Genomic DNA, 22,785 nt, shown 5'->3' on the forward strand with positions numbered 1-22,785 from the left:
TCTCACCAGCTTTGGACTACAGGGAAGTGGTTGCTAGTGTGAAAATAAAATTGTCTGGGCTAAGCCCCGGATGTCCTTCAATGCTGGAAACGCCTCTGCTAATTATGAACTCTCTTTGATTTCCACCAATATTACGGCTCTTGCTTTAAGCTGTATACTTTTCCATCAGGTGGCATGTTTGTGGTAAATGAGGGCTCCAGTCTTTGTGGTGGGGTGTTGGAAGCCACTGATCTTGACACCTATCAAGACCAGCTCATTTTTCACTTGGTTACACCACCACAATATGGGTCCTCTTCCTTCCCCTGGCTTTGAGAAGAGCAATGCTGGACTAAAAGTGGGTCAGTAGTATTCTCTACATCCTTGTTGTCCAAACTTTCTAACAACTAATCAAATTTTAGGGCTAGATTAAGGGTTCTTATTAGGGTTAGGTTTAAGGCTAAGGGGATAGATGCTTGTATACCATGTTACTCAACCTATTGTTCTAATTTTAGGGGTTGGTTATGTTAGTGTCAGGGGTTAGGACATTTTTATTTACAGGAATGTTATTCCAGGGTAGGGTTGGGCGATATGGCTTCAGAAATGATATCTTGATATTTTTCTGCAAATTGACGATTTTCGATACATATCTTGATAATTATGTTTTTGCTCTGAAAAAGCATAAGTGTTTTGTGGCAGGGCGGAGGGCGGGGCTGGGCCGGGTGTGCAGCATCACGGCCCAGCCCCGCCTCCGCCTCCGCCCTCTGCCCTCCACCCTGCCACATGTTTGTTTTTTTAATCAGAGGAATCATCAATTCACCTAAACAGTCAATGTAGCCATTTGGAAAAAATATTTCAAATGCATTAAATATTAATCCATTTAAAACTTATGAAGGCTTGTTTCCCACAGTTTCACTAAATTAACATAAATGCAATCATTTTAATTGATTTGGACATTTATACTTATATTTAACATGCAATCATATATGGAAGCTTAATAAAAATCTTATTTACCTTCATATATGTTTACTAAAACCTTTTTCTTTGTGAATCAACATGGTGTGTAGAAACTACTTCACTCATGTTTTGGAAACCAGATGAATATTGTATAGTACTAAATTATTACTGTGGATCACGGCCAAGCTTATTATTAAAATATAATACTGAATTAATATATTCAGGATAAGATTTATTAAAGATAAAATAATATATTTCTGTCCTATTTACTTCACCCTAAACTGAGGTTTGCTGTTGTGTTTATTTCACCTTCACCAGTAGCTTTTATCATGAAAAAAAAAGTGCGATGTTTGTTTGACAGTTATGAATTTTGCATCTTGTAAACTGCTGACAAACTCTCCTTTACTATTTACCATGTTTGTAGATTTGTATAACAACTTTATAGCAGTTACTAATGTTTGGAATTGGATGAACGCTTGAACCAGCAGTACTTCACAATGCAGGTGAATGGTGCTTAAAACACTAGCCCATGAGCCCCGACGCCCCTGCGTGAACACAGATCTGTGTGTCGTCGGTTCATTCTGAAGCGCCCACAGACCATGGCTGAGTTTCCCGAAACCTTCTTAACGCTACGTCGTTCTTAAGTTACACCTTAAGCTGTACCTTATCGTTAATACGTGTTTCCTGAAATGTTCTTAGTTAAGTATACCTTCTGTAAGTCATACGTTCGGAAGGTTGGTCTGGAGCACTCTTAGCTATACCTTATCACTGTTGGCAGTTCACTCCGCTAGTGGGCACCACTGCAAAAAGCTTCTTTACATCTTAGTCTATACGAATATTATTTTAAATTGAATACACCCAGTGTTCAATTAGGCTAATTCAAGTGTTTTCATGCAAATAATAAAATTGTCATCACACTGATTGTTGTTAGCTTTTTAATTATTTTATCCAAAGGTACATCAGCTGGCAAACCATTCGAAAGTAAAGGCTTATTCGTCTATTTAAAGAGAATGACTGTGGTGGGGAATTTGGTCAAACTATTGCAGCGATACAGCGAATAGTTGTGCTAAATCAAAGACGGCGCCATCCGTGAAGCCATTTAGTGTATGTGCACTATTATATTCGCGAAAACTTTAGTCCCCTGGCTACCATGTCAGAAGATGCAATTAAAAAGAAATTTCGCCTGCCACAACAGCAAATTCTGCAGCTTTTAGATCTTATTAGTCCGGATGTGTCAAGACAAACTCGACGGAACCACCCCCTCAGCCCCGAAATTCAGCTGCTTGCGGCTCTCCGTTTTTATGCAGTGGGGAGTTTTCTGGAGGTGGTTGGGGATGGATATGGACTGAGTAGCCTAAGACCTCGGTGTGGTGGTGCGTTCGTTCAGTCACAAGCATCCTGCTCTGTCATGCCACAGATTATATCCGCATGCCTTCCGCCAGGCACGAAGTGATGGAGGCGCATCAAAGCTTCCATGCCATTGCCGGTATACCACAAATAATAGGGCTTGTCGACGTGACACTTATCCCCATAGCCAACCCATCAGCGCTCAACCAGGCCTTCATCTGTCATAAGGGCTTCGCGGCCATCAATGTCCAGGTGGTGGTGGACCACAGGGGGATGTTTGCAGACGTGGCGGCAAAGTGGCCTGGTAGCGCACATGACAGCTTTGTATGGGCCAATTCAGTAGTGGGTTAGACGCGTGACACGTTTGAGCACGAGGTTGTGCGTTCACGCACTCTTTCCGAAATTATATAAAATATCCAGGGTTTAATTTAGTTTGCAATTTGTAATTTTCTTTTTTTATAATATCCCATGAGTCCAAATAAATGCAATTTCCACTATTTCTTAAGTGCTTCTTTTAAAAAGAACACCGCTTTCTCACATAACGCAGTGAAGCAGCCCCTGCACGAGAGAATAATTGATTCTCGAGCCATCGATATCAACAAATTCAGCACCATCGCCACGGACAGCACCGGGTAACGTCGCACGTAAGAAGGTATATCTTAAGCGGCTTCCTAAGGCATGGTTCGAGGAACACACCTAGAAATGGTATACCTTCAGTTAAGTTATACCTTAAGAGTCTTCGTAGCGCGCTAAGAGACAACGTTATCGGGAAACTGAGGCCATGTTAATTTGTCTTTAATCACAGCCTTTTGCATAATAATCATATCTCCATTTTTAAGTTATTTTCATTAATTATACAGACCTGAAGGATTGTGAAATGAATCTACTGGTGCACTCTATCAAACCTAATGGCCAAATAAATGGCTCATTAAAATCATCGCTATATTCACAATAGTGTTGAATGTTATATCATCAGAAAAATCATTGCGATTATATTGTGGGTATTCTATGCATTGCAAAACCCTATTGCAGGGCCAACAAAATGTGGATCCAGGAGCATGTGCTCCTTGGCAAAATCACGTTGATCATCATAACATTATTTTATACATTTTATTATTTATTTATTTCACCCCAATTTGGAATGCTCAAGTCCTCAGGGTGGTGTAGTGACTCGCTTCAATCTGGGTGGCGGAGGACATATCCCAGTTGCTTCCGTGTCTGAGACAGTCAATCAGAGCATATTATCACGTGACTTACGTGCATTACTGCGGAGTCTTCACGCGTGTGGAGGCTTCATTCTCCGTGGCATCCACGCACAACATCACAGCGAGAACCATATTATAGCGTCCACAAGAAGGTTAACCTGGCCAATTTGGTTGCTTAGGAGACCTGGCTGGAGTCACTCAGCACACCCTGGATTCGAACTTGTGACTCCAGGGGTGGTAGGTCAGCATCTTTACTCACTGAGCTACCCAGGCCCCCATTTTACATATTATTTTATAATCAAATATAAAATAAATGTTTTATTATAATTATAATAAACATTTTGTTAAAGTTCTCATCTTAGCCCTGAACCTAACCCATATCCCTGAACCTTACCCTAAAATCTGATTGGTTGCTAAGAATGTTGTTCCTGGACCAACAAGGATGTTGACTCATGAACATGTGCTACTTGCCAAAATCACAGCTAATACACGTGCCCATCCTAAAACACTATTTTCCACTTTAATCTAAGATCTCAGCTTTGACACAATTTACTTTCTGTTGTGTCATCTCAGCCCTGCGCAAGGGTACTTTGTATAAGACCTTCCCTTTCAGACCACCAAGTCTGAATGTATAACTAAAGTTTCTTTCATCCAGCTCCACATCAGTTCTTGGTTTATCAGCTATGTCCAGTCAGTGCACCAGGGTGTGGAGCCTACAGTGGATTACTTTACCATCAGTGTCAGTGATGGGATTCAGAGATCAGCACCATTACCCTTCTACATCAACCCAAACAATGATGAGATCCCATCACTGCTACTTGGCAACTTCACAGTAAGCAATACTATTTGGACAAGCTCGGACATTAAGACCAAAATAATAAGCAGGCAAATATTCCCAAAAAACTTTCCAGACAAATTTCTAATTGTCATTCCTTTTTGGCTCTCAATAGCTCATGAGAGCCCCCCATGGAACCTTACACAATGGCATATACAGTCTTGAGGAGTCATTACAAAAACATGAGCCCCGCAGACCTCCAAAGAACCTTGGCAATCCAGTCTTTCGCAGTCCAGAATCTCCAGCAAGGTGAGCCAGGAGCTTTTCCCCTTGACTCTCTTTTAGTGAGATTCTATGGTACCACTCTCTACTTGTCGACGACATTGTCCCTTTTCTTGGTCCAGCCACCCTTCTGTGCCTTCCAGAGGGCACTGGTTTATCACTGAGGGTATCCAGGCTTGCAGAACAGATGGTGCAGGAGACAAAGGTCACAAAGCCCCTGTGGTGCTTCTGCTTCATCTGCAAAGTCTTTCTAAATGCTCTCTGCACAATTAAGTCACAGCCACTGTGCATAAGGTACTTTGTGAGTGCACAGCTTTGCTTGTTAGTGAATGATAAAGAGCTGTACAAACATAGGTGACCAGGTCATTGACAAAAGGGAGAATGTTCATTTGTGTTATTCTCACTAGTAATTTTAGATAGATCATTTTAGAGTGCTGAGAGCTAGCAGTAGTCGTCGAAGTCCAATTTAGCAATTTAAGCAAATATCAAGGAGCTAGCCATTTTGTAAAAAAGCCACAAGTAAAAATTCCAAAACAATTCAAATCGACCTTCTTCCAAAATATTCATGAAATTTCTCTTTCTTGTGCTAATCCATAGGAATGAAGATCATGTATTTGCACGATGACACAGAAACCCTCAAGGACGCTTTCACCATACAGCTGACAGATGGTGGGCACACAGTTCAGGGGACTGCCTGTGTTCACATCATACCAGCCATGGCTACTAAAGGAAGTACGCCCTGGGACAAATTCAGAGCCAAAAAGGCGGATGAAAGTGAGAATGGGAGGAGGGATTATAGTGGCAGAGACTGGACAGTAACAGAAGGGGGGAGGATGATTTTAGATTTGTGTTAGTGTAGGAGGGTAAACCCAACCTGTCCTGCACATGTGGCTGGGGAATCTGTGTGACTGAGTGACTGGAAATTAAGTTACATAGTTCATTTCAAATTGTTATTCCAACCTTTTCCTCTAAGATCAGCACGTCCCTGCATTGGCTAAGGATTTGAATGTAAACTCCACAACAGCAGAAATAATGTGTCTTTTTGGCAGATGTTGCTTCCTTGTTGTAATGTCCTCATGGACTTTGATGAGGCCTTTATGCCTTCACTTCCTCTACAACCAGCTAGCTTTGGCTGTTTGTGTATTTATTTATTTAGGATTCAGGATTAATTTTAGCATGCAGACTTGGCATTGGTACCTCTGATGTCCAAAGCATCTTGCTCTTTGTGCTCAGAAATGCAGGTTTTGAGGTGGAGGCCTTGGAGAGGAGAGTCATCTCCAGTGTAGTGCTAGAGGCAGGGGATCACGAACCCCCCCAACCAACTTCTCTACATACTAAATGCAGGTTCCAGATTTGGCCTTCTTCAAGGGTAGGTAATTATTGGTAGTCTTCAAATTTGTGTGATGTACATCTTGAAGAGACAGTAATGTGATGACCCATGTTTTCTGTGATTTGCTGCAGACAAAAGCTGGATGGCTTGACCTGAGTCCAGGTCAAAAATTCACCCAGGAGGATGTGGAGATGAACAGTCTATGGTACACTCACTCAACAAATTAGCGGTTAAAAATGTCAAAATAGATTTCACTGTATTCTTAGCAATGGAGACAAGACACCTCCGCAGAGTTTCTTCATCACAGTTCACCCTTTTCTAAATGGTGAGTTTAATTATGAACAACATAGAATAACTATAAACCTAGTAGGAACTCTAGGCATGGGTCAAATCCAATGCTTTTAACATTGGCTTACAACATTTGGTCAGTTTCTAATATATATATATATATATATATATATATATATATATATATATATATATATATATATATATATATAAAACAGTGATGTTAAATTGTGACACTTTAGTCTATCATAGTTCTTGTTTTTCTCATAAATCCAAGGAAAACAACTTTGTTGACAGTTTTAATCTGTGCATGTATAATTTAAAACACTGGTACCCCCTAAGGCCAAAAGGACTTTGCCAGTTGGGTGAACATAGAAGGCATGGCAGCTATTGTCTTCTTGGCTCTGTTCTGGCTTATCCTGGAGGAACAGAGGTGAGAACGTTCTGGAACCAAGGATGAGCCACCTTTCAATGCCTAGCCTGAATTATTAACAAAGCAGACATCAAACATCTGTAGTCCTGCCCCATGATCCCAGTACTGTCCCTTTTGTCACAACCAAATCTCACATGACATCAACAAGCTTGCATTTGCACGTAATTTGCTTTGGACTTAAACATTTTGCATTCTTCATAGATTTGCATTAAGTCTCATTAACTAAAGTATCTGTACCTTTAGTAATAAACAATTATTACTTAATAGGGATCATACAGTATATGGATGTTTTCACATGTTCATTTGTAGTATATAAACAGAATATAACACCCCTGTAACCCAGTTGACCTTCTTACCTGCACAGGCGACATTGCCCTCCTCACTAAAAATGTGACCTTGATGGAGGGAAAGTCATCCTTACTACTTATGTTCTGATGGCCACAGAGAGTGGAAGCAAGTCAGATGAACTCATATACACCGTGCCTGTCTCTCCTGAACATGGACACCTGCACATGGACCAAAGTCCAGGGATTCTTGTGTTCTCCTTCTCCCAGATGGATGAGGCTGCCAAACGGGTATGCTACACTCCCGACAACAGCTGTTTTGCTGTTTTGTTTTTTTTATAGATTTTTTTTTATTAAAATAGGCTGCATTTTCACTGCAAGAACAAATGCAAACTGATATTTTGATGCACATCCCATTTATGGGATATTGTTTACATGAACACTCCACCAAGCTACATTAGACTGGACTATTCAGTGTAGCTAATTAGCTTTTTTGTAATAGTCCTTTAATGTGTCCATCATGAACAAGACCAAAAAAAATGGATTATTATGCATGTCCAAATTATTTTGCATTCACTTGTTCTTAGAAATACCTATCTTGGAGGGTTCACAAAATATATCAAGAATGCAATCAACTCAGCAAAGGATAAGAGGTTGACTCCTAACTACTGCTATGGACAATATAAATTCAATAAGAACATTATAATAATATGAAAGTAATTTGAAAAATATTCAATCAATATTAAATATTTTTAAAGTAACTAAATCGGATGCATAAAACCATCTCAAGCAACAACATTTGTCCCACGCTAGATATCAGTAAAACAAAAAGAAAATCTGAGTGTATCAGCTGCCATATTGGTAATTTACTGTATTGTCTAGTCCAGTCAATAGGAGACACTTAAAATAATGAATAAAAACTAATATGATGGCACGGTTTTAATGAACTAAACAAATTAAAAAATATGTGTGCAATCTGGTCTATCCCAAAGATGGCAACACCGTCATTTCAAAACAAGATTAGAGATTATGTAAAACCAAGAGACAGGCAAAAAGAAAAAGATCATATTTGCTTCGTTTGCATGGTTTTCCTGCCAATTTGGCAACAGGCTGACTTGTGCTGCCTTTCTCATGCGAATCTATAACTGGGTTTGTCACCCAAAACTTGGGCTTGTTTTCACCACTGGGTCATCTGGGAGCAAACAAACCTTCCCGAGCCAAGCCTGACAAGGGGCGGGTGGCCCTTCAGTAAGACTACAAAGCACATTGTGCCAATGTGTTCAGTCAGCACAGCATGGGGCAGTATGGGGTCCAACCACAGTACACAGACAATACAGCATTGTTCATATAGGAGGTGGTGCACTTTCAATCAGCCATTCTAACATAATTGCAAGAGAAAAAGGAGTTCTCAACAACTTAGTAGTTCTTTCAACTAAGTTTATGACTTATGATTTCCTCGATGGTGAAAATGTGAACAGAATCACGAAATCCAATTATAAAATGGAATTAGCCCAACTATAAAACACGGAAATACACAGAACTTGACATGAGGGATAAAATGAATGTACGTATGAATGCACAATTAATCAAGTTCGCAATATGTCCTAGCGAGATTATTGCAAAAGACTGTGATTTATATAAATAAAATATATTGTCTGCATGTGCTGCGTGATTCTAAGTGAATGTACAAAGCCGTTCATACCCTGAAAACACCTCATCATGAGAATCACGTGTGTTTTGCATGTTTGTAGCAGAGTGCTCAATAATTTTAAATGCGTGCAGACTACATATATAATTAAATCAAATCCTTTTTGCAGTATCATAATTACAGTGTCATATTGTAAACTGCTTATCGGGAGGTGAGAAACTGGCAAAAAACAAAAGAATTACATTATGCTGTGAGGATGTGATAGAAGCACTTTATTTTGACTGAATGTGCATGTTTACACACACAGCAATATGCTGAGAAATAGCAAAAATCAAACTGCAAACCAAAAAGTTGATAAAATTCCGACAACAAAAGAAACTTGCAATTACTTAAAATTAAATATAATCAGATTATTTCCTGCTTCTGTATGTCAAAACAACAACAGATATGCGCATAACAATTGCACGCACTGGATAAGTCTGTAAGAATGCCAGTTAAATCTACATGTGCTGACCATTTTTTAGCTTAAACCTTTTATGACCTTACACTGATAAAGGAAATCCATTTTAAGCATATTATGGATAGGCCTAGTAGGTTTATCATGCTCAGTGATTTCTGCCATAGAAAACACTTTTTACCCACAACAATTAATAAATCAAAGTTGCTTTAAAAATCCAGGGACATGGGCATGATCGGTGACTCATTGCAAATACAATGGTTGAACTAATTTTTATATCTTTCCAGCTTGTATTTGTGAAAATGCCAAGCAAAAAGGCAGCTTTTGACAACAGATCTCCAGGATTGGTAAAGACACCTGAGCATAGGACTGCAACTAGTGATTATTTTGATAATTGACTAATCTAACGAATATTTGAATGATAATTCGACTATACAGCGATTATTGCAACTATTAATCATTAGCTCTCAACTGATATTCAGCTTGTGCCCTGACTTAAAAGGTTGTATTAACATGCTTGCTTACAGTACAGAGGACAAAATACAGTTTTTTAAATCCCTAAGCAAATATGGGACAATGGCAATGCCAGATGTTGCACCAGTTTGGCTGTGATACTCGACCTGCATGTTGGTTGTCAGTCTAGTGCGAGGTGGCAGTCATGTTGTTTACCATAGCAGACAATTATCAGCTGCAGGGCAATATGTGTCGGGAGGCAGATTGGCTTGACAGAGGGTGGAATGGGGACTTGTTTTGTACCCCTCCCTGTCCCATCTCTCTACTTCAACCATGCTGGGTGAGGACTGCAGCAAAGAACATGCTCTAAAATTCACATGCCCTTACACACATAGTGGCAAATAAGAGGGGAAATGTCCACCGAGTGGCGTTAAACAGATGCAAGTAGGTATAACTGCAGACCTGAGATATCAAAATGGGGTTGAAATCACCAAAAGAGGGTGGGGTAATTCCAGAAGGGGGCAGGGTTACTCCAGAAGAGGGTTGGGCCGATAAAGGGAGCAAACCTTCCACATGATTAAGGTTATGAAAAAGGTTAGGGGCTCAGAATATGTTTTTGCCGGTTTGGAGCTCCCGCCCCTTTTAGGAGCTCGGCCGGCAGCTATATCTATCTCAACAGATGAGGTTTTAAATTTTTATGCTTTATCAATTTTTAAATCAACAAAACGTACCTCCCTACCCTAAACCTAACCAATAGTGTCATGAAAAGCAAATATGATGTGAAAAAGCAATTGCTGAATCAACAATGTAATTGCATGGTGCTTTATAACACTTTTAGCTTACATGTCAAGATGCATGCTCTTCAGGACTCTTACCCTGATTCTTCGCATAGCAAGTGCAACACTGTAGCAGTTGAGCTAGCATGCAATTTGATCACGCTTGAACAAGCTTCAAAATGCAGTTGTTATGCATTGCAAATGTTAAAATGTATCACCTTACAAGTCATACGCTAAGTTAGTGTTTAGATGTCAACACAGTGCAATAGATGTCATAACAGAACTAAGTGTTTCTGAACGGATCATCTGATGTATTACTTTTGATTTGTGTGAAAAGGAATAAAAGTTATTGGTGTTTTAGCGCCTCAAGTGTTGATTTCACTAGGAAAATGCTGCGATAGGTACAACGAGCCATGTAAAAATAATGTTGCAAAAATAGTAGGTATGTGTTTCCCGCAGGATTTTGTGAGACTGGTGGGTGGACCTTGGACCCTCTAGGGAGGTCCATGGGTATGCTCCCCCATTAGAAAATTGTGTACATTTTAAAGTTAATTGCATCAATCTGGTGCACTTTGAGAGCACAATTATGAGGCTAGATCTATTGAGAATGTTGTGCTCTTGTAAACAATTTTGTGCTCTAGTAGTAATTTAATCATAAACCCATTGGCTGTATAGATATGAAGGGTGATGACATGGCAAAACAAAAGTCACACCCACAAAGCATGGTAAACCAGACGGAGTTTAACGCACTTCAAAATCTGAACTGAAACAAGTCTGACCTACTGGCCCTTTCTTTGCTGTCAAAATCACCTGCTGTCCCTCCCTCAGGGGAGGCAGTCTCCACTGCTGACCCGCTGCTCCTCTCTGAATGTCTGTCCCTCTATGAGAGTCAGCTGAGACAGTCTCCCCTGCTGCCCCTGTGGTCTATTCTGCTACCTGGAGAATCTGTCTCAAGTAACATTAAAATGACTCCAGTTTTTTTTCTTGCAAAAAACCCCCATGAATAATCTGTTTGGCTATTGACTTGCAATCTAACTATGATAGCTATCCTAGCTAGCTACCTCAGTAGCCATTTCTTCCTCATCTGGTGGTGGACATTGCTCTCTCTTCTTGAAATATTTAAAAATGCTCATGATCTGAAAATCAAGGGTACAAACATTAAGCTTAAAACAGTAGACTTACTTAAACATGATAAGTTAACATTAAAAATAGCCTAATCAGGGCTCGACATTCAGCATTTTACAAGTAAATAGGTCATTCACTTAAAAAAGGTTACTTGTCCGGAGAGAAACAAATATGTTTAAGTAACAGGCTCAAGTAACATGTCAAAGTGTACCTATGCAATCAACTCAATTATCTGTGACAGAAATGTAAACTGCATTGGATATGGGTGGAGGCTATTGTCATATGGTAATTATTTTATCACTCATGGTAGTCAAATAAAGAAAAGCCTCCATCCCCACCATTAAAAGCAGGGACGCTCATAGTTCTATGGAATGAGATCTACTTTTTCCATCATGTTATTGCAGCAAGATTCACCATGTACAATATAGGCTAGACATTAACACAATATCAACATTTCAGTAGTATTTAGGATTTTTGAAGGTATTTTGAGATACCGAATTTAGAGGGGGGAAATTCATAGATTACCAATTTGGTGGCCGATATAGCTAATTTTTGATCTACAAACCTTTTCTATGTGGATTGTGCTCCGATATGACTATACAAAAGTACTCAGGAGGCTGCTTTCTTAAACAAATATTTTTATCAAAGAATATTTGCCATTATTATTATACATTGTCAACAAATTCTAGAAATGAACACTGATAAAATAAAGAATAAATAAAAATAAAATAAATAGCTAAATAAACATCAGTACTGTATGTTAAGTATCAGTCAATGTCTGACCATTTAAATAAAATAAATAGCTAAATAAACATCAGTACTGTATGTTTAGTATCAGTCAATTGTTGACTATTTTAATACTGCCAGTCAATTAGGGGTAGCTTGTAAAACAAGAAGCATTTACACATGCCGAGTCAAGAGATAAACAGCGGCAGCGTTATTACACCGTATTCTGCTATACGAGTTCAGGGGAAATTTTTAACGATGGAAAACAAGACTTTTAAATATTAAATTTAGTTAATGCATTGACTGGAATTATTCGGTTGAAGGGGATATCAAACCGTGAATCCTGAATAAAACAATCTGGTGAATACATGTTTACACATTAGCTTCCACTCAGCTGACAAGCAACGAAAGTAGCTATAAGCTTGTTGTCACGGAGAGTAAAAGATGGAATTTATTTACTTTCCAGCATTGCGTCTCACCAACTAGATAACTACGTAGCATGAAATCAACACTCAACAGACACAACCCACCACCGCACCGTTGTCTGCTGAGTTGCAAAAAGATGCACTGACAAACTATACCTGGCTAACATAGAAAACAGATGATAAACAAGAGTGACATGGTTGTCAGGGACAGGGTTAACATTATATTAGTTATACTGAAAAGGGAAAATGATGAGGTCATTGCTTATATAGTTGCTAGGGAGTGTAGAGTCATATGGTGTAACCTCCTCGTGGTCGCTATAATGATGTTCGCTCTCAGTGGGGCACGTGGCGAGTTGTGCATGGATGCCACGGAGAATAACGTGGGCCACCACATGTGCTATGTCTCCGCGGTAACGCGCTCAACAAACCACATGATAAGATGCGCTTAACGACCCAGGTTTGTAGGCCTCCTTGCTCGCAACTCGCTTTTTCAGTTCAGGATTGAGGTCAGGGCTTTGTGATGGCCACTCCAATACCTTGACTTTGTTGTTCTTAAGCCATTTTACCACAACTTTGAGGTATGCTTGGGGTCACTGCCCATTTGAAAGACACATTTGCGACCAAGCTTTAACTTTCTGGCTGATGTCCTGAGATGTTGCTTCAATAAATCTACATAAATTTACTTCCTCATGATGCCATCTATTTTGTGAAGTCCACCAGTCCCTCCTCCAGCAAAGCACCCCCACAACATGATGCTGCCACCCCCATGCTTCACCGTTGGGATGGTGTTCTTCAGCTTGCAAGCCTCACCTTTTTTCCTACAAACATAACGATGGTCATTATGTCCAAACAGTTCATTTTTTGTTTAACCAAGATCAGAGGGCATTTCTCCAAAAAGCTATTAAAAAGATATTAGTCCCCATGTGCATTTGAAAACTGTAGTCTGGCTTTTTTTAAGGTGGTTTTGGAGCAGTGGCTTCTTCCTGGCTGAGCAGTCTTTCAAGTTATGTTGATATAGGACTCCTTTTCCTGTAGATATAGATACTTGTCTACCCGTTTCTTCCTGCATCTTCACAAGGTCCTTTGCTGTTGTTCTGGGATTGATTTGCATTTTTCGCACCAAACTACGTTCATCTCTAGGAGACAGAATGTGTCTCCTTCCTGAGCGGTATGATGGCTGCAGGGTCCCATGGTGTTTATACTTGAGTACTATTGTTTGTACAGATGAATGTGGTACCTTCGGGCATTTGGAAATTCCTCACAAGGATGAACCAGATATGTGGCGGCCACAGTTTTTTTTCTGAAGTCTGGCTGATTTCTTTTGATTTTCCCATGATGTCAAGCAAAGAGGCACAGAGTTTGAAAGTAGGCCTTAATATACACTCACAGGTACACCTCAAGTTGACTCCAATTATCCTATCAGAAGCTAATTGTCTAATTGTCTAAAGGATTGACATAATGTTCTGTAGTTTTCCAAGCTGCTTAAAGGTACAGTTAACTTAGTGTATGTAAACTTTTGACCCACTGGAATTGTGATATAGTCAATTAAAAATGACACAATCTGTCTGTTAAAATTTTTTGGAAAATGTACTCGTGTTATGCACAAAGTAGATGTCCTAAACAACTTGACAAAGTTTGCTATCTGAAAATCTATAGTTTGCAATATGAAAAATGTGGAGTGGTTAAACATTTTAATTGAATGACTTCAACCTAAGTGCATGTAAACTTTTGACTTTACAACACCTGTCAATCAAACAGTGCACAGCTGTTACTAGATCACTAGCGAATTATAAAATTGCGCACACTCTGGATTATTTTCAACAGCAGAATAAGTATATGAACTTTGCAATAAGTGACACAGGCCTAGCCTATCACAAATATAGCTGGTTATTTAGTCATTACTGACATTTTAATCATTCTGCTTGTCCGGACGGGCAAGTAAAATTCTCTTTCACTTGCCCCAACCAAAATCCACTTGTCCCGGACAAGCATTAATGTCGACCCATGGTTACACGATGAGCCAACTTGCTCCTCAGACGCTGAAAATAGTTACGTTGTCAGAGCCGCTGGTAATAAATACTGTAATACTTCATAACTTTAGATACTGTAACTTTAATTAATGTTACTTACCTGAAACGATGCACTGGTGTCCACCTAGCTGCATCCTCAAAATGCATTGGTGTCTCGGATGCAGCTAAATGGTTCCAGTGTGTGTGTGTGTGTGTGAGTATACGTGCATACAGTCGGTGGGGAGTGACTGGGAGTTAGCAAAATACAATGTCAGAGAACTGTTATGTTATTATGAGTAGTGTAAAAGTATTATCAGTTCATAATGAAACTGTAGCTGGACAATTAATAGTAGGTAATTCATGGGAAACACTGTTTCTTAAGACTATAGTTGTTATAGTTGTTTATAAAAGGAAGTGTTTGAACATATCTTAACCTTATTATTAACAAAATTCTGACACAAACTTTTAAATCTAGTACAGCTTTGTTGTCAGCAATGATGTGGCATCCAGAAGTGAGACGATTCTATTTACTGTGTAAAATAGTGACCGTATCCCACCCACCCGCATCAACAAAGGCCTTCAGCTTCCAGAGGGCACTGTGAAGATAATTTTCACTGATGACTTGAAAATGACTGATCCAGACGCAGCTCTGGAGAATGTCACCTACAACATAATTCAAAGCCCACAATATGGCAAGTTGCACTTTTAAGCCCTGTTTCACACATCAAACATCAACAACATGGGATCTAGTTTACCACCATCTGAATGGGTGATCTTCTATTGACAGGTTCACCTTTCAGCCCAATGATAGAACTAAAGAAGTTCATTTAGAGTACGGGCAGCTGAAGAATGAGCCGGCAGTGTCCACTATACAGGTAGACTGCTGACATCTCATAAGCACATTCAACCAAAACCAAATAACAAAAAAAATGAGAATTCCTCATAAATGAATGTTCCACAAATGGGGCCAGTCCATGAATTATAAAATACATGTGGCTATACTTTTGAAACCATAATCATTATTTGTGTTAACATGATTTTAATGTCACAAAACCACTCATCAGGATTACAGGGCCTACTGGCGTTATGACAATAAAGTTGACATTTCAGATAAACTTTACACAGATAAGGTTAGTAAGCAATTTTTTCACACTGATACTATGTTAACATGTTTAATATTTACAAGGGTGTAGATTTGGCTTGAACATGGGTGGGGTGGGAGGGGGTATGTCTTGTGGCAATAATTTTGAAACGTGTGTTTTTTAATGTTTTTGGACTGCCCCCATTCAAAATAACAACAACCATAAAACACTGATTTTCAGCAGGCCCTTTCAAAAATGTACAAACAACTAATGCTGTAGTTACTAGTTATTGTTATTTCCTCTCCTTAATATGTAGTTTTGTAAGAAAGTTTCAGAATCTTTATAATTATGTTAACATTTTGTCATTATCTTTCTTTTTTTTTTTTTAATGACTGTGGTGACTAAATACCAAGTTAGCCTTGTTTATTGAGGTAAATGTATCACTACAGTTACCAAGGTAATTTTTTACCAGGTTTATTTAGCAATATTTATTGTTACATTTTAGCCTACTTAACACACTGTAACTGTCAAGGGCTTGCATACTAACCAGTGAGCACAGCAAGACAGTAGCAGGTTAACAAAGCGCTCCCGGTTGAATTGCATGTTAAACAAAGAGGCTTTGCTGGCCAGGTGCGCGTGCAGGTCCGGTGCCATTCACCATGTCATAGCGTCGCTCTCTCGAGGCCTGCGACACATTTTAATATACTATATTAAACGGTCAGCGAGGCGGAAAACGCGCTGGCCGGCACATCCACCGAGAGAATGGCTCTCCCGCCAGCACAGGTGCACCAGCTGAAAACTTAGTTCGCGCCCTAAGGGAGCGCGCACACCATCACTTGGCTGAACTAGCCCTGAGCCAAAAAAAACACCACGTGCTTGTCTAAACGCGCGACCCCTGAGACCCGGATGGTCATAAATAATATCCACCTCTCTTCTCACGCGAATAAAGTTTTTTCACAGACTATAATGACGCGTTTCCGCCTTATTTAGCAGCGTCGAACTTTTTTTTTAAAATATTGAGTGTACATTAATTATGCTTTGTGTTATATTACAAAGGAATTACTTTTACCACAGATGCGAGGGAGTTTCTAGTACAGCTGCTGAGAGAGTGACAGTACATTTTGATATTTTTGCTCTTGGAGCAAATTGGTAAGTGGAACATTTGCTGTGGTCTCCCATTCACCGCTGTCGAAGTTTACCTGCAAACGTTTACTTCCGCGTTCCAAACCCCGTAGTGTGAAAAAAGTCTATCCAGTTGTTTACATTGACCTAACAATAGCGCAGATACCGTAGTTATTAAAGTAGGTTACTTTGAGCTTTGTTTATAATACAATAACATGTTAAAGCATAAAATATATTATCTGTTTTTTTTATAATACAAAACATAGTAACGTATTATTATAATTTATGTTTAGAATATTATTTATTATTAGCATTTACTGTATGTCGTTTATGACAATTAATATTTAAATGTATTTTATTTAATGAATAAAATAGATTTCATTGAATTAAAATAAAAAGTAATGATCCATAACTTTATCTTGGAAAAACACCCACATTTTCAGTCTAAAATCTCGTTATCGTTACTGTTAATAAAATACAGTTGTGATAAATAAATATTTATTTCCGATTAATAATTCAAATTTAACAAATGTAAAATATATTAACTCAATAAAATAATACAATACATTATATAGTATAATAATTAATGTTTAGAATATAGTAATGTATTATTTATGTATTTTTTATGAAATATAATATTTATACTTATTTTATTGAAATTAACTTTTTTTTACAAATCAAATTTGCAGATTTACAAGTTCAAAGCATGTGTTTTTCACCCCAAATATAAAAAAAACTGCTAAATTAATTATCACAAATATTAAAATTAATACAATAATTATTTTAAAACATATTCTTATTAATAATTCAAGTTGAACTAATTTTAAATATAAAACACAATAAAATAATACAATATTATAATTTATGTTTAGAATATAGTAATGTATTATTCGTGTATTTTGTTTATGCTATATGTAAAAAAATAAATAAATAAATACCCTGTTTGTCTAAAATAAAATCATTAGGTAATAAAAAGGCAAAATTATTTTTAACATTATTGTTTGGCTACAGTAAGCAATAACTATGAACTTCAAGGGTTTTCTGTTTGTGATGCTGTAATGCTTCCCTCTAGTGGTAATGTAAAATTATTGCAGTTACATCGACCGTTCTCTTCAGCTTGAATTAATCTAATTTCCCTTCTCAGATTGAGATATTGGACAAAACACTTCCCAATCTTGTAAATAAAGGGATTCCAAATACTGTGGAGAATCTTCCGGACGGCAAACAGGCCATCTACATCACCTCCAAAGAGCTGCAATCCTCAGATCCAGACAGACCAGATGATACACACTTGAGTTCACAATCACAAGGCCTCCACACTTTGGTTACCTTGAGAATGCCCTCACAGGCAAGTGCATGGGTTTTGGTGTGGGCTGTCATTATAATATGCACAGACTGTGTCGCAATTTTAATGTAAATTATTGGTCATTATATGTCCCTATATTAAAGGTCGTTTCTGGACCAGAAAGCAGTGCGCTATGTCAAACTTACAGATATGGAAGTGAAAGCAGACGGCTTTGAGTTCCAAGTCATAGATCCTGCAGGAAACAACATGCTTCCAGAGGTGAGTGTACTTTACAGAGCATAAACCAACATATGCACAAATGCGACCACTGAACAATAAATGTGCATTTAGTAAACTCCTCTACAGAAAAAAAAAATGTTTAACAAAGTTTTAAGAAAAGTACTTGTAGCTAATTTTTCTAAATAGATGTAAGTCTGCATGAAGACTCCAGTCATATCAGTTGCCTAGAGAAAGCTATTTTATTCTACATAGGGTGTGTTTAACAATACTAATAATTTTAGCTGAATACTTAACTTGATATCGTTGATAAATATTCAATTCTCTCTAGTAATAAACTTTGCATTTTGTGAGTTTTCAGTGCAAAGAAGACAAGTTGATACAGCAAGTGATGTAGTTTGCTTTCAATACTTGACAATTGAATGAGCGACTCACATTCTGTTAGTATTCTGAACAGTATAATTTCAGATCCTATGTGATTATTTCAACTGCCGAAACAGGATGGAATTCAGGTGGTCTCGCGTGGAGCTGTCGGTTTCTTGTTTCCGTGTTTGTGAGAATGCAGGAACTCTAGGGTGCAGGTGGTCTGCAGTGGGAATAGCAAAGATCCAGCATAAATTAGCATACAGGTGTGGTTTATTACAGTATCTTATAGAAATATTTAAGCCAATAATGAAAATTCTGTAATCATTTACTCACCCTCATCTTGCTCCAAACCCATATGACTTTCTTCTGTGGAACACAAAAGAAGATATTTTACAGAATGTCCAGATTGCTCTTTTCCGTAATGGAGATTGGGGCTGTCGAGCTTTATAAAGTAGTCTCAATGATTTGCAAGCTAAGTCTTTTGAACCCATACTATAGCTTTGTAGGAACACTACAGACCAAAATGTAAGACTTTATTCAGTGGAAATGTTGCTAGTGAATGTTCTGGTACCCTGAAATTAACACTATTCTGCAGTTACTGAAAGGGGACATACCCTATCAGACATGGATCAATTCGAATGTATTACGTTTTCTGATCTGTAACCCTCATCTTGTAAAGGCTAGGGTATACTTCGTTTTTGTATGTGCCGCTCTGTCTTGCACCCAGTCAAGCACTCAGCCTTTCAAAGTATACTCTTTTGACCACAAGCCCATATGGACACATTCGACACGTGCATACTATGACTGTTATGCGGGCCAAGAAGTTTTAGGATCATAACTCAAATATCTATGTGTATTTAACTTAATGATCTAAAAAAAAAAATCTATAGACTTAGGATTTTAAGTGTTAATAACTCAAATTATTGACTACAAAATTGAGGATGTGGGGATTACCCATAATCCATTGCACTTGAATTATTTAATTATGTTTCCTTGGTCAAAGGGAAATTATGGGGGCATTTATATAGTTGGCATTAAGAATTAAGAAGTTTTAGCTCTTTTGTAGTATTATTTGCAGTATGTAGTTTTGTTGCAAATACTTGTTTTGTGTGATGTCACCATTGGGGTGACCGGTGTCCCTTTTGGTCAAGTTGGACCCGGTTAACTCTATTTCAGTTCACCTTGTGCAAGTCCATCTGAGGTACCATTTTATATGCATTTGAGTGGAGAATTACGTTTATGTAATGATTCCCCTAGAATCTTTATTTCTGCTGTATTATTGTATGATCTCAATTTGAGACAATTCAACTAAAATGATTAAGTAGAAACAACAATATTTAAACAGTAAATCTGAGTTAAGTCTACTTGCATCTAGTTACCTTAACTTAAATAGCTAATTTTACACCAAGTTAAGTGAACTTAATTACACAAGTTTTGGAGATGCCATTACTCAATTCAACTGAGGGAACGAGTTTACTCATTCTGTCAATTTAGGGCTTTGAGTGTGGCAGAGCAACAGTCTGAGGAGGATATTGCTGGGCAAGTACATTAAAGTCAATATATTTAAAGAAACATACCCTTCTTTGCTTAAGCATGTTCAACCGAATCGCACTCTGGCCAAGTCTTTTCATCTGCATATGCGTATTTGCATAAAGTATTCTGGCCTTACTCGCACAATATTTCTATATTATCTGAGAATTTTTTTTCCCTTCAGGCAAGTGTAATCAAAATGACTTTATTGTTGATGAAGATGAGAAGCAACATCCTTTCCAAAGCCTCCCACACCTCTACACCTCTACTCCTATTCCTCAACCTGATCCACCACAGGTTGAGGAATATACTCCAGACCCAAGGACCACATTCCTTTGGGAGGACGATCCGTCCAGCACTCACTTCAGTAATTACAGGGAGGAAGAACCCCATGATCAGGCTTTTAGTAATCAAGGCCAGAGGCAGCTGAGGGTGCTTGGTAGAAACAGACACAGAGTGAGTCAGAGCACCTACCTTAATCTTTTACATTTTTTAACACCTGATGTGTTCCTAAAACACTTTATTAATTTTAGAAATGACCATGTTTTAGGCACATCTGTCAGAGGTGGACAACAGAAATCAAGAAAGACTTTGGAGAGTAAGTTTTTTCAGTTTCTGCCTTTTATTTTTGCTTTCAGTACAACAATTCTCAAATTACTGCACAAATTTCAGGTAGTCCTGCATAATAGTTTGCTTAAGGCTGAGGTTACGCTGCAAATTACATATGATCATCTTGTCCATTAGTTTAATGGACTTGGTCCACTGAGAGACCACAGGAAAAGATGTCAGAACCTCGAGTCCACACTCAACTAGATATCACTCCAATCTGGAATTGGTCTGGATTGTCTACTGACACTGGATCAGTAGAAAGTCCCCAAAGAGACTGTCTCTTTTGTAATTGATTCAGGAGTGTGACAACACAAGGTATTGTTAAGAATTTTCTCTAACACAAGACTAAAATCTATCCATCCATCCACAAGTCAAATAGTGTGTAATGTTTAAAAGGATAGTTTATAATGGGAACAGGCTCTCATTTCATCTTTCATTTCTCTCTTTCAAAGTCTCAGAAGCCTGTAAGTATTGGTTGTCCTAATGGCTGGACTCACTACCGGAGGAACTGTTATATTTTGGGACCTGGTGTTGCTAGCTGGAGCATCGCTCAATGTGCTTGCGTGCTGTATGTAACACCATTTATCTTAAAGAAACATATACGCACATACTTATTACTATACATCTGTCCTTTCTACTCCTAAATATTGGTGTCCTGTCTCCAAATTAGGCTTGAGGGCCACTTGACATGTGTGCCATCGAAGATTGATTTGAAGTGGATGTGGAAGTTTGCTGGAAAGCAAGCATTCTGGAGTGCACAGACATTGCGAGTACCTAAAAGTACCATCGAATTACCATGCTGTTTGGATATGGTACCATGGTAATAGCCTACCATGTGCCATGATAGTAACATGTTTTTTTTTTACATGTACCATGATAGTACCATGTAAATACCATGATGTATGAATATGGTAATGATTCATTTTTGTTAGTACTGAGATCTGATACAATCACTGTACCATGGTGCAACTACAGTACTTCATATTTAAGGAATAAGTAAAATTTCCATGTAAATAAGAATACTTCTTTGATTTTATTTAGGGCTCACAGGTGGTCCAGATCAATGGTCTTGGACTGATGACGGGACGCTGGCATACTCCAGACTCAAGAAGGGAAGGGTGACTGATCATCAGGACCATGCTAGTTCTACATGTGTTTTGGCTCAGAGCCAGAAGATATGGATTCCAAAAAGTTGCGTTGATGGATTAGAGCACAGATGCATTTGCTCATTACCTGCACAAAATCAGTTAAAACTAAATTTTAATTTGATGTGATATTTAATTACGTTACTGTTTCTCCTGTCAATGTGCTAAATAATTACATTAATTCACAATGACATGTTTTATTGTTGTTGTTATTAAAATAACAATATCCAATAATACTGAATATTGATTACAATAAAAAGATAACCTTTAATGAGTTTAATTTGTGGAATGTCAATACACTTTCTGTACCATGATAACCTGTCAAATCCCATAGTTAGTTAATTTACTGTTACTAATCTAAAACTAGTAGGCTACTTGATTCTCATTCTCACATGAAATAAGGCACATTGTTTCGAGTTCAACACAAGTTAAGCTCAATCAACAGCCTTTGTGGCATAATGTTGATTACCATACAAATTAATTTAATTTCGTCCCTCCTTTAATGTAAAAAAAAGAGAAGAATAAAAAATTTAATTCTAAATTCCGTGTTAAAGCAAGACACTTACAATGGAAGTGAATGGGGCCAATTTTTGGAGAGTTAAAGGCAGCCTACCATTTATAAGCACTAACATTGATTCTTCTGTTTAAAACTAATTCATTATTAGAGCTGTAAAGTTGCTTGAATTGTCACTTTCACAGTCGTTTTGAGGTTTCATGGTTTATGGCGTTACGTCGTCATGGCAACGTTGTAAAATTGGATATAACTTTACACAGAAAATGTTATTAAGCGATTTTATCACACTAAAATCATGTTAACACGCATATTGTTTACATCCTGTGGCTATACTTTTAAAACAGTGAGTATTTTGATGTTAACGAATTGGCCCCATTCGCTTCCATTGTAAGTGCTTCA

The 22,785-nt window shown here is 38.1% G+C and overlaps 1 pseudogene; it reads left to right on the top strand.

Annotated features, from left to right (window-relative positions):
- Nucleotides 1–20,931, top strand: part of LOC127639501 (FRAS1-related extracellular matrix protein 1-like) — a 44,277-nt pseudogene extending 23,346 nt beyond the window's left edge.
- The last annotated feature ends 1,854 nt before the right edge of the window (nt 20,932–22,785 follow it).

The sequence above is a fragment of the Xyrauchen texanus genome, chromosome 48 (genome assembly GCF_025860055.1).
Source record: "Xyrauchen texanus isolate HMW12.3.18 chromosome 48, RBS_HiC_50CHRs, whole genome shotgun sequence".
Taxonomy (NCBI): Eukaryota; Metazoa; Chordata; class Actinopteri; order Cypriniformes; family Catostomidae; genus Xyrauchen; species Xyrauchen texanus.